Raw genomic sequence first — 9,383 nt, 5'->3', positions numbered from 1 at the left:
GCTGTAAAGTCTCGATTTTTAATTTTCAATTCGATTTTCTATTAAATTAATAATTTTCGATTTTTAATTCTTAGTCTTCATTCTTCGGCCTTTATTTTTCAATTTCTAATTTGTGCTAACATTTTATAATCATTATTGGGACTAACAAATCAATTTTATACATATATTATAAATCCTTTTCCTTTACAAGGAATCTTTTATATTAGCGTATCAAACCGGTTGTGAGAACATATATGCATACTCAAAACTATAACTCGCGAAGATTATGCCAGGCGAAAAAGCTGGAGCGCCGTAAAAGCTCGATGTTAAGCTAAGTTTCCCTCTCGCATCAATGGCACGTACACAGAAGGGGTAGGCGTGGCACTCTGCGTCGGATGCTCGCGCGTGCACCCGACGCGAAGGGATGAGATGGGCATGAGCAAGAGGGTAGATACGTGCGTACGGAATGTCGCGCGAGACGAAGATAGAGACGAGGACGGAGTTATTTCGCGAGATGAAAGGAAACGGACGACGCATGCGAGCGAGACGAGGAGGACAAATGAAGAAGAAGCGAGGAGCAAAAGAGAGAGAGAAAGTGAGAAGGATTGAAACCGCGCGGGAGTGAAATAGCGGGTAAAGGAAAGCGCTGCGAGGAACGTTCTTCCTCGTCCCATCGACGCGAGCGAGAGAGATGGGGGACGTGCGCCGTGAAAGAGAGAAGGAGCGTGGAAGTGCGAGGGAGAGCCGGATAGAGAGAGAGACGGAGATACAGGGCGCGAGACCGCGCGACGCTTTCAGTCACCGCCCGATCCTCGGCGCGCACGGTTTCGGAGTGGGTGTTTCTCTGTCGCGGAAGTATAATCGGCGATTTAAATGGAGGTCCGTCGTGAAACGATAGTCGTGTGATCGACATGCCGAGTAGGCACGCTGCGAGAAAGTAAAGTGGCACAATTCTGCTGGGAAAATCGAGAAGTTTCGGAAAAAAGAGGAGTGCGCGATATCGAGATTTCGACTGTAAAATTGACTTGTAAGAAGTGCGATGAAAATTAAAAAGAAAACTCCGAAAGAACCATGGCTAATGTGCTAAATGTCACTATCATGTATAAATAAAAACTCGAGCAATCGCGTTCGAATACGAAATAAATCGGGACCAATCGATATATAAATGAAAATACTTGTTATTTAAAGCGCAAGAATTTTGCGAAAGTTCGTGATCTTTAACTTATTTAGATTTTAGGTATTTTTAATCGAGACAGTATCGATTAGTCGGAGGCTTACATCGATCATGTAGTTGCGAGACGGTGTCTCGATGATGAGAAACTGAATCCGGAATCGCGGATGGTGTTTTAGAATTAAGTGGTGCAAAAAACGACTTTTTTCGGCAATTTTATTTGGAAACTCTTAGTGTATATATCTATAAAAGTGTAAGGTGAACACGAATAAACGACCATCCCCTACGGATTCATCTCACGAGATGAGAGTTCTTCAAACATTGCTGTCAGACTAAATCGAATTAGGTGAGCAAAATTCAAAAGCATTTTCCCATATATGTCAGCAAACGAATTTTTTGACAGGATAGGAAAGAGCTGTCAAAAAATTCGTTTACTAATATATAGTGCATATATTTTCAAATTTCTATTGTTTTATTCTATTCTATTGTTTTTAAGTATATGCTATCGAGTGCATATATTTGCAATACTCTATTGTTGTTTAATATTTTTACTTAGATTTTAATTTAATTCAAAAAAAAGTTTAATTCAAAATTCAAACAGCAGATTAGTGCGTGGAAAAGTTAAAAAATTTTTTTATACATATTTATAATTCAAATGAGAGAATATTCATCAATCTAAAGTCAAATACAAGACACTGTTATAGTTGATATTTATAATTAAAATTAAAATTATACACACATATATATGTATATATGTATTCTCTTCAGTAGTATCTTACATAATTTTCTAAATTTATCTTATATATTTTTGTAAATTTACTTTTACAATTTACTTTGTAATATTACATTTGCAAAATTAATACAAAATTCATATGAATACTACTTTTGTCCGCGGTCTCTATAGTAGCATTTAATTAACTTTAAATTTGAACAGTGCTTCTGTTCAACACACCCTGTATTAATATCGTTACAATGTCAATTTATATTATTATAGTTACAATTATTATTATAATTATAAACTAGCAAATTAGGATAGCTTTAATTAAAAATTATTTATCTCAACTATATTATAAAAATAATAAAATATTAATTTAAAAGAAATAATTTCTTAAGATATCACAGAAATATGTGTCAAGTAAAAAAACATATTAAAGTACACCATTTACTTTAATAATAAAATATATGTTGTTTCCCAGAGCTTTTAGCGTTTGAAAAGTGTCTTTTAATTTTTCTTTATAAAAAATAAATAAAAATGTTATTAATTTTAACGCAGTAATTTTTCTTCTATCTTTTGCATTTCTAGGCAGATCTTAGATAACAAATAGCAACAATTATTATTATAAAAAAAATCTGAATAAAAATCTATAAAAAAATAAACTGAAAAAGAAGTAAGAAATTTCTCATCAATATTACTGCTTACTTTTTCTATATATTATGAATTAAAAATTAATATTTTTTTTAAACTATCTATTTTTGGGAAGTTATAATGTATCTCGATCGATTTGTACTATTTTCGATATTTTAATTATTATTCGTAATTTATTTGTGTCACAAAATGTGCATTTTCTTTCAATCTATATATATAAAAATTTATATATAAACGATAATATAAAATTCTCTAAAATTCTCACGAGGTCATTGCACATAAAGAACGATCGTTATAAATAATATGATGCTAAGAGAGAAACCGCAGTATAGTTTTATATCAATATTAGAGACGCAAATTATATTCAGTTTTGTGTTTTCGCGTCTGACTTATAAGCATGACTAGTCGCGAAATAAACAGACGAATGCGAATGGGGTGTTCTAAAAGTGTCGGCTGAGACCCACCGATCGACCGACGAAGGAGAAAATGTTATTTCGCTAATGGAAAGTGGGATCCGCAAATCGGCGGCATCGCGGCGTTCGTTCGCTTCTTTGTCTTTTGGGGTCCGTTACTCCGTGGGTTTTTCAATTTAAAACGGCTTTCAAGAGAAACGAGGAGAAGGGTCGTTCGATCGATATCGAGCGGGCCAAATGGCACCGGTAAATTGGAATTGTTACCGATAACGACGTTGTCAGAATCAGTCGTGGTTGCATGTCCTTAGAAATCATTCCGTAATTCAAGTATAACTTTTACCGAATACAAATCTTGTAATAATGAACGATATTAGATTCGGTTTCTCGATCGCACGATGTCTTGTGAAATCATTGTTACGAATCTTGTTAGAGGTCACAAAGACTTCAAAAATATATAATAAACTTTCTTTTGATAGTGCCTCTATAAATCAATTTTTATAAAAATTTTTATACAACAGATACAAATTTTTTTCATATAAGTATAAAATCGAGGAATTGATTTCTCTTAAACTATAATAAAAACATATTTTCTAATATGAGAATAATATACTTAATTTACAATACATACAAAATATACTGTAATAATTCTTAATACATTTAACCAACTAATCATTAAATTTAAAATTATATTTTTCTAGTAGAATAATAATAGAATAATACTATAAAATATAATTTCATAAATAAAATTATATTTTTGTAAGAACAAATATACACGTATATACATATTTATACATTATGTATGCGCTACAAGAGATAAGACACAAAAAATAACTCTTTGTTTCTTCATCGAAACATGAATAAAAAATATTTATTTTATATTATATATAATGTTCTTTTCATGATATATATATAGAGGCCTCTAAAATATATCTGTTTAAAAAATCATTAAAATTGCTATAATTAAAATTGTAGTTTGATATAAAATTCCTTTCAATTCTCTTCTTGGCTCTCTCTTTTTCAGCTTGGCATATATATGACTGATTTTTAATTAGCCGATTCAAGCTGAATCAGTCGCGAAGTTCGCAGCAGCATCAAAGGCAAACTCGTAAATCCTGTATCATTATTACGACATTCGTTAGAAACTTCCGGTCCTGTCTTTGACGTCGCCGAGTTACCGCGCACGCTTCCAGTTTCGTCATATCGCACGGTTGATTCAGTATATACTGATCGCACAGTTTCGCTGTTATGGCAGCCGTAACGTCGCTTATTGCGAAAAGTTATAGCTTTGCCGGCGCGCGCACGTTCGAAGATGTACATATGTATGCAGATGTAGCGCGGAGAGAGAAAGGAGAATTTTCATAAATTCTGATTAACGCGCGATAAAGCACACTATCCAAGATTATATATGCACTCCAGGTGATGATGCGTTTAAGTGCGAAAACAGTCAAAAAGGTATAACGTAAAGTGCTCAATGTTGTGATGTTACGTAATATGTACTTGGATTTATAATTATTATTTATGTAGAAACTAACATGGAATTTCCTATCAATTGATTGGTCGAATTATTCGATCTACGAGGTGATCTATTTTTTTCTAGCGAAATATACAATAACTGTGAGGTTGTAGAAAGTATAAAAAAATGTTTGTTACTTCACATGGATTAATATATAATTTTCACTTCTACAATATGCAGTATATAACTGAAAAATGAAATCTTTCAAAGACTCAAAATAAAATCACCAAGATACCTTTAATATAAAATATATAAAAAATGTAACATATAATCTTTCTTTAAAAAATTTTTTTCTTAAAAACATCTATCTCTATTATATTAAATTTATTAGAAAATTATTCAGTCGCAAGGTCTGCATATATAAAAAGTCGACACATAAGCGCAAGAGATACAGGAGCAAAGAGTTAATTTCGCGCATTTATTCCGTCGGCATAACGTTGGTTGTTGCGTTTCAGTAAGATTAATACTACTTTATCGCAGTAAATAACATGGTAAATATCGTGACGTTGGATTCGTTATCTTTTTTAATGAGAATATCTCACAGCAGCCATAGCGAATACTTTGATATACCAGCAGAGTAATGAAATCGGCTTTTTAATTAAGTAAAATTAGTGACACCGAACACTCGCGTAAATTATTGATACGCTCGAGAACTCTCGCGCAAACTGTCCGTCTCGATGCGTTTTCATTCGCTTAACGCCTCGTGCGCAACGAAGAAGAGAACTTAATTATATAGTTGAAACGAGAGAGGGAAAAATGTTAACATTCGTTAGTATCATCGGATAAAAACTTATGACGACTCGAGCGAAAAGAAAATGGATCGGTCATTTCGCGCATGTTTCAATTTAACTTCTAATTAATTGCCAACAGTTAAATATCTTTGTAATTTAGGATTTACAAATGTAGGGCATTGAATATGTATTTTATAATTTCTGTTTGAATAAACAATTCGTTATACAATGTGGATTTGCACCCATGCGTCCGGTTTAATGAGGACTTTTAATTTTGAAATTGATTTTTCCTTGTAAAAACATCAATGCTATTGAATCAATAATTTGTATAATTATTTGTATGGCTTTATAAACCGCTCTGTATATTACAAAATAATCGATTACACGATATGAAATATTGGTATCCTGTTAAAGTAATGTAGAAAATAATTGGTTTTGCATAAATACGCGATGTTTGGTCATCAAGAAGTCATGCATAATATTTCAATAATTTTAATGTAATCAAATGTAACAGTATGAAAAGTTAAAAGTATTAAAATCGTTTATTAATAAACTTTTTCTATATTACTATGTGTCACGTTATCGCCATCATGTCGACAGCATTTATACATGACCGTGTTATAAATCAGTTAAATCGCGGACTATTATTTTTCTAACACATCGCTCACACACGAATGACATTGATTGCTAGACGTGCTTTGCTTGACGATTTCTAGCCTCGCGATAGTGCTCCGACGTAGAATATGAAACGTTGACATTTATGATAAATACAAATGCACGTCCGTCCATTGTTCCGACAAAAGATCATTTAGATTCGTAAAAATTATTCCGGAGAAATAGTAATAAAAAAAGATTGTGTTTAAGCAACGATTTAATCGATCTCGAAAATAATTTCATTTAATTTATTAGAACGTTCGAATATAATTTCAATATCTTATAGTTCTAAGTAAACATTCTTTTGAAAAATTATGACATTTAAAGTATTTGTACACATAGATAAATAAGAATATATGGCAAAAAAATAAGAATGTTTTATTTATATATGTATGTGTGCATAAATATGTACATAAATAAATATTGTTCTTGTCAGAACTTTTTCCCATACACAAATTTCCCAAATAATATTTATTTATACACATACATATATATATATATATATATATATATATATATATATATTTATGCACATACATATAAATAAGGCAAGCAAGAACTTCTTTTTAGAAATTGTTTTATGATTATGATGATCCACTTTTCCACTTATTTTTGTACGATTAGTTTTGCGTGTATATGTCAAATAAAAATGTACGTTTTTGACTTCATGATCTCTCTCTGATCTTTAATTGCATATATATGTTTTATTAAGAACTACTCTACATTCAAGTAAGTAAGAAAAGTAGATTAATTACTATGAAAGGAGAAACTACATCAACATTAAATCGATGAAGCATTTCAGTTTTGTCTTGAGATATTTCTGGCTTCTCAATAAACATTCAGTCTCTGGAAAGAGAAGAGAGGGAGAGAGAGAGAGAGAGAGAGAGAGGGAGAGAGGGAGAGGGGAGAGAGAGAGAGAAATATATCTAGGTATTTCACTTGTTTTGCTAGTGAATGTCGGTGAAATATCTACATATTTCACTTTCTTTGCTTTTAAATACGCCACGATAAGATCTATAGATATTTTTCTTCTAATAATAAATCATCACAAAAACTACAAATTTTTCATCGGAATCATATAAAAGAGTTACAATTAATCCTAAAAAGATTTCATCCTATAATATTAATCATTCAGAAAATAATAAAAAATAATCACAAGCGAATAATAATGGCTTTTAATCAAATATTTCATCTTAAACGTTTTGAACAGACAAGTAGATAATATATAATATATTCTTTAAAATTTCTTTCATAAGTTTAATATCTTAAAAAACTTCATTTTAACAAAATTTTAATTTAATACTTAATTAAAAAATTATGTAATTACTTGAAACTCGTACTTTTTTGAAAAGCTCGAGGTAAGAAATTCCATTTATCGATATTTTAACTGAAAAAGAATCAACTTTAAATTTCATCATTAAAATTTAAAAGAAATACCATTTATCGATATTTTAACTGAAAAGGAATCAACTTTAAATTTCATCGTTAAAATTTAAAAATTATTAATTCTAGCAAACTATTAATTCGTGCATAAGAACAGTGTAACAGATTAGGATATTAATCACAGTACTGTTAGGTAAATATCGTGGTAATCGTTTTTGATGTGAAATATTTGCCAGGTAGGAATAGAAGTTTAGAACAATATTGGAGTCTGCACAATATTGGAATGATTTGTCGTTATGCGTGCATTCTCGAGAAAACAAGGGATTCGTATTAACTGGGATAATTTGTAGCTCTATGAATTATACGTAAATCTATGCCCGATAGATTATGCATCGCGGCGCAATGACATAAAACTTGCGAGAATATAATTTTCGATCGAACATTTGCCGAGACTACGCACATTAATTATCGCTGTAATTTTATCGCATGCATCCCTATAATGCACGCACAATGCAACGCGCCTATTATTATTCCATTAACGATACGACGGCGATCTACCGCACATGCGAAATCGATTTGTTCTAATTTAGAGCTCTTTATCATCGTAAAAGAAAAATGGATAGATCGCGGCATATGCACGTGATAACGCCTATGTACAGCTGATTCATTCATTGTCAATCATGTGAAAACGCGTGATCGCACGCGAAGCGAGCACGCGAATCATGACGTTGTAACAGCAGATTTGCTGTCACACGAGGCGCGTGTTTATTGATGTTTATTAATCGCGTTTTATGTTATTATTTGTTCTCCTTGCATGAAATATTGTAAGCACCGAACAATCGCCGAAAAATTATTAGCAGAAAATTGTTTACTCAATAAAATATTTGGTTATAACAACATAAATTAATTATGTTTCATCGCGGTACAAAGATACATGTTGCATTATCAAGAAAATGTTTCAAAACTTGAATATTTAATGAATGTGAAAAAAATTCAATCGACTTGAAACAATAAAAACCAATTGCGGATTTATGTCGAAAAATTATAATATTGTTTAAGATAGTTGTATTACAATTAGATATAGGTATGTATAATATCTTCACGAGATTTATTCTCTTTTTTTTAGTTTTCCATTTTATGATTATTTTATTTATTAAGTTTTTTTTACTTCTTTTCATATAATATTTTCGCAAGATTTGTTCTTAATTTTCATTTTAACGATATTTGTCAAATATCTTGTTTGCTTATGTTCAATATTGAAAGCATAAAATTTGCTGTCTTAATTTAATCGACAAATATTCGCGTACGGTATGTTGTGATTAAATTGTATGAATTTTTGGTAAATTAATCATTTCTCATTGTTTAAATGTATTTAAAAAATGACGTTTCTCGTGAAGCGTGTCGACATCATTTCCGCGTGGAAATTGAAAATCGGTTAAATGAGATAATGAGCCACAACGTTCGCTTGATCGCGCGAAACTCGTCGAGAGTCCTATAAATAGAATCGACGTGCGCAATTTAATTAGCAATTAATTCAACGAAGGAAATAGCATCGTTGCAACAAGTGATGCTCGCGCGCAATTAAATTGATATTCTCTTTACGCTGAAGAAATAATTTTATTATTTAATTCGCGGCTTTCGAAAAAGGAAAATGCCACACTTACCAAAAATTATTAATCGTGTGAAGCTACGTTTTAAATCGTCATCAAAGATTATAGATTATATTATACCTTCTCTCTCGACATTACATCGCTTTCTATATTTTGCACTGATACTATAGTTAGTCGAAAGCAGACAGAGGTATTCAGGCTACGTGTATATGTACGTAATGTATACATTGGCCGGATATGAATACAAGTAAGGATACTCTTATCGAAATATCTCAATGTGCTGTGATGCTACGTGACCTAACTTACATTAGTCTTATCGACACGGTATTATACCGCCTGCGAGATTGAAGTTGGTAGACCAGAAATGGGTCTGTATAACCACGAGACCTGAGCTCGATGGACTTCCCACGAAGTTGCAAATCAGCTTACAGTAACATCACGAAGAAAATGTCGCAGCAAATTCGCAATCTTTGTATTTCATGCAGAAATTGCAACAGGATTGTCTTCTTTACACAAATTGCACTCTCAGATAGAAATTTCAATATCTCAATACTGAATCATCA

The 9,383-nt window shown here is 31.7% G+C and overlaps 1 protein-coding gene across 3 annotated transcripts in view; it reads left to right on the top strand.

The window, feature by feature from the left end:
* The first annotated feature begins 768 nt into the window (after nt 1-768).
* Nucleotides 769-9,383, top strand: part of LOC145971602 (uncharacterized) — a 278,198-nt gene continuing 269,583 nt past the window's right edge. For 2 of the 3 annotated variants that reach the window (XM_083099471.1, XM_083099470.1), the window contains exon 1: nt 770-1,496. The gene's annotated coding sequence lies outside the window, so the exon portion shown is untranslated. Of the gene's footprint in view, nt 1,497-9,383 lie in introns of all 3 variants that reach the window. The other variant, XM_083099472.1, reaches the window with a different exon arrangement.

The sequence above is a fragment of the Camponotus vicinus genome, unplaced genomic scaffold (genome assembly GCF_025532165.1).
Source record: "Camponotus vicinus isolate PSW18456_S1 unplaced genomic scaffold, iyCamVici1.0 SCAF_5, whole genome shotgun sequence".
NCBI lineage: Eukaryota > Metazoa > Arthropoda > Insecta > Hymenoptera > Formicidae > Camponotus > Camponotus vicinus.
The sequence above is the reverse complement of the archived record's forward strand: the minus strand, read 5'-3'. Positions and strand labels throughout refer to the sequence as shown.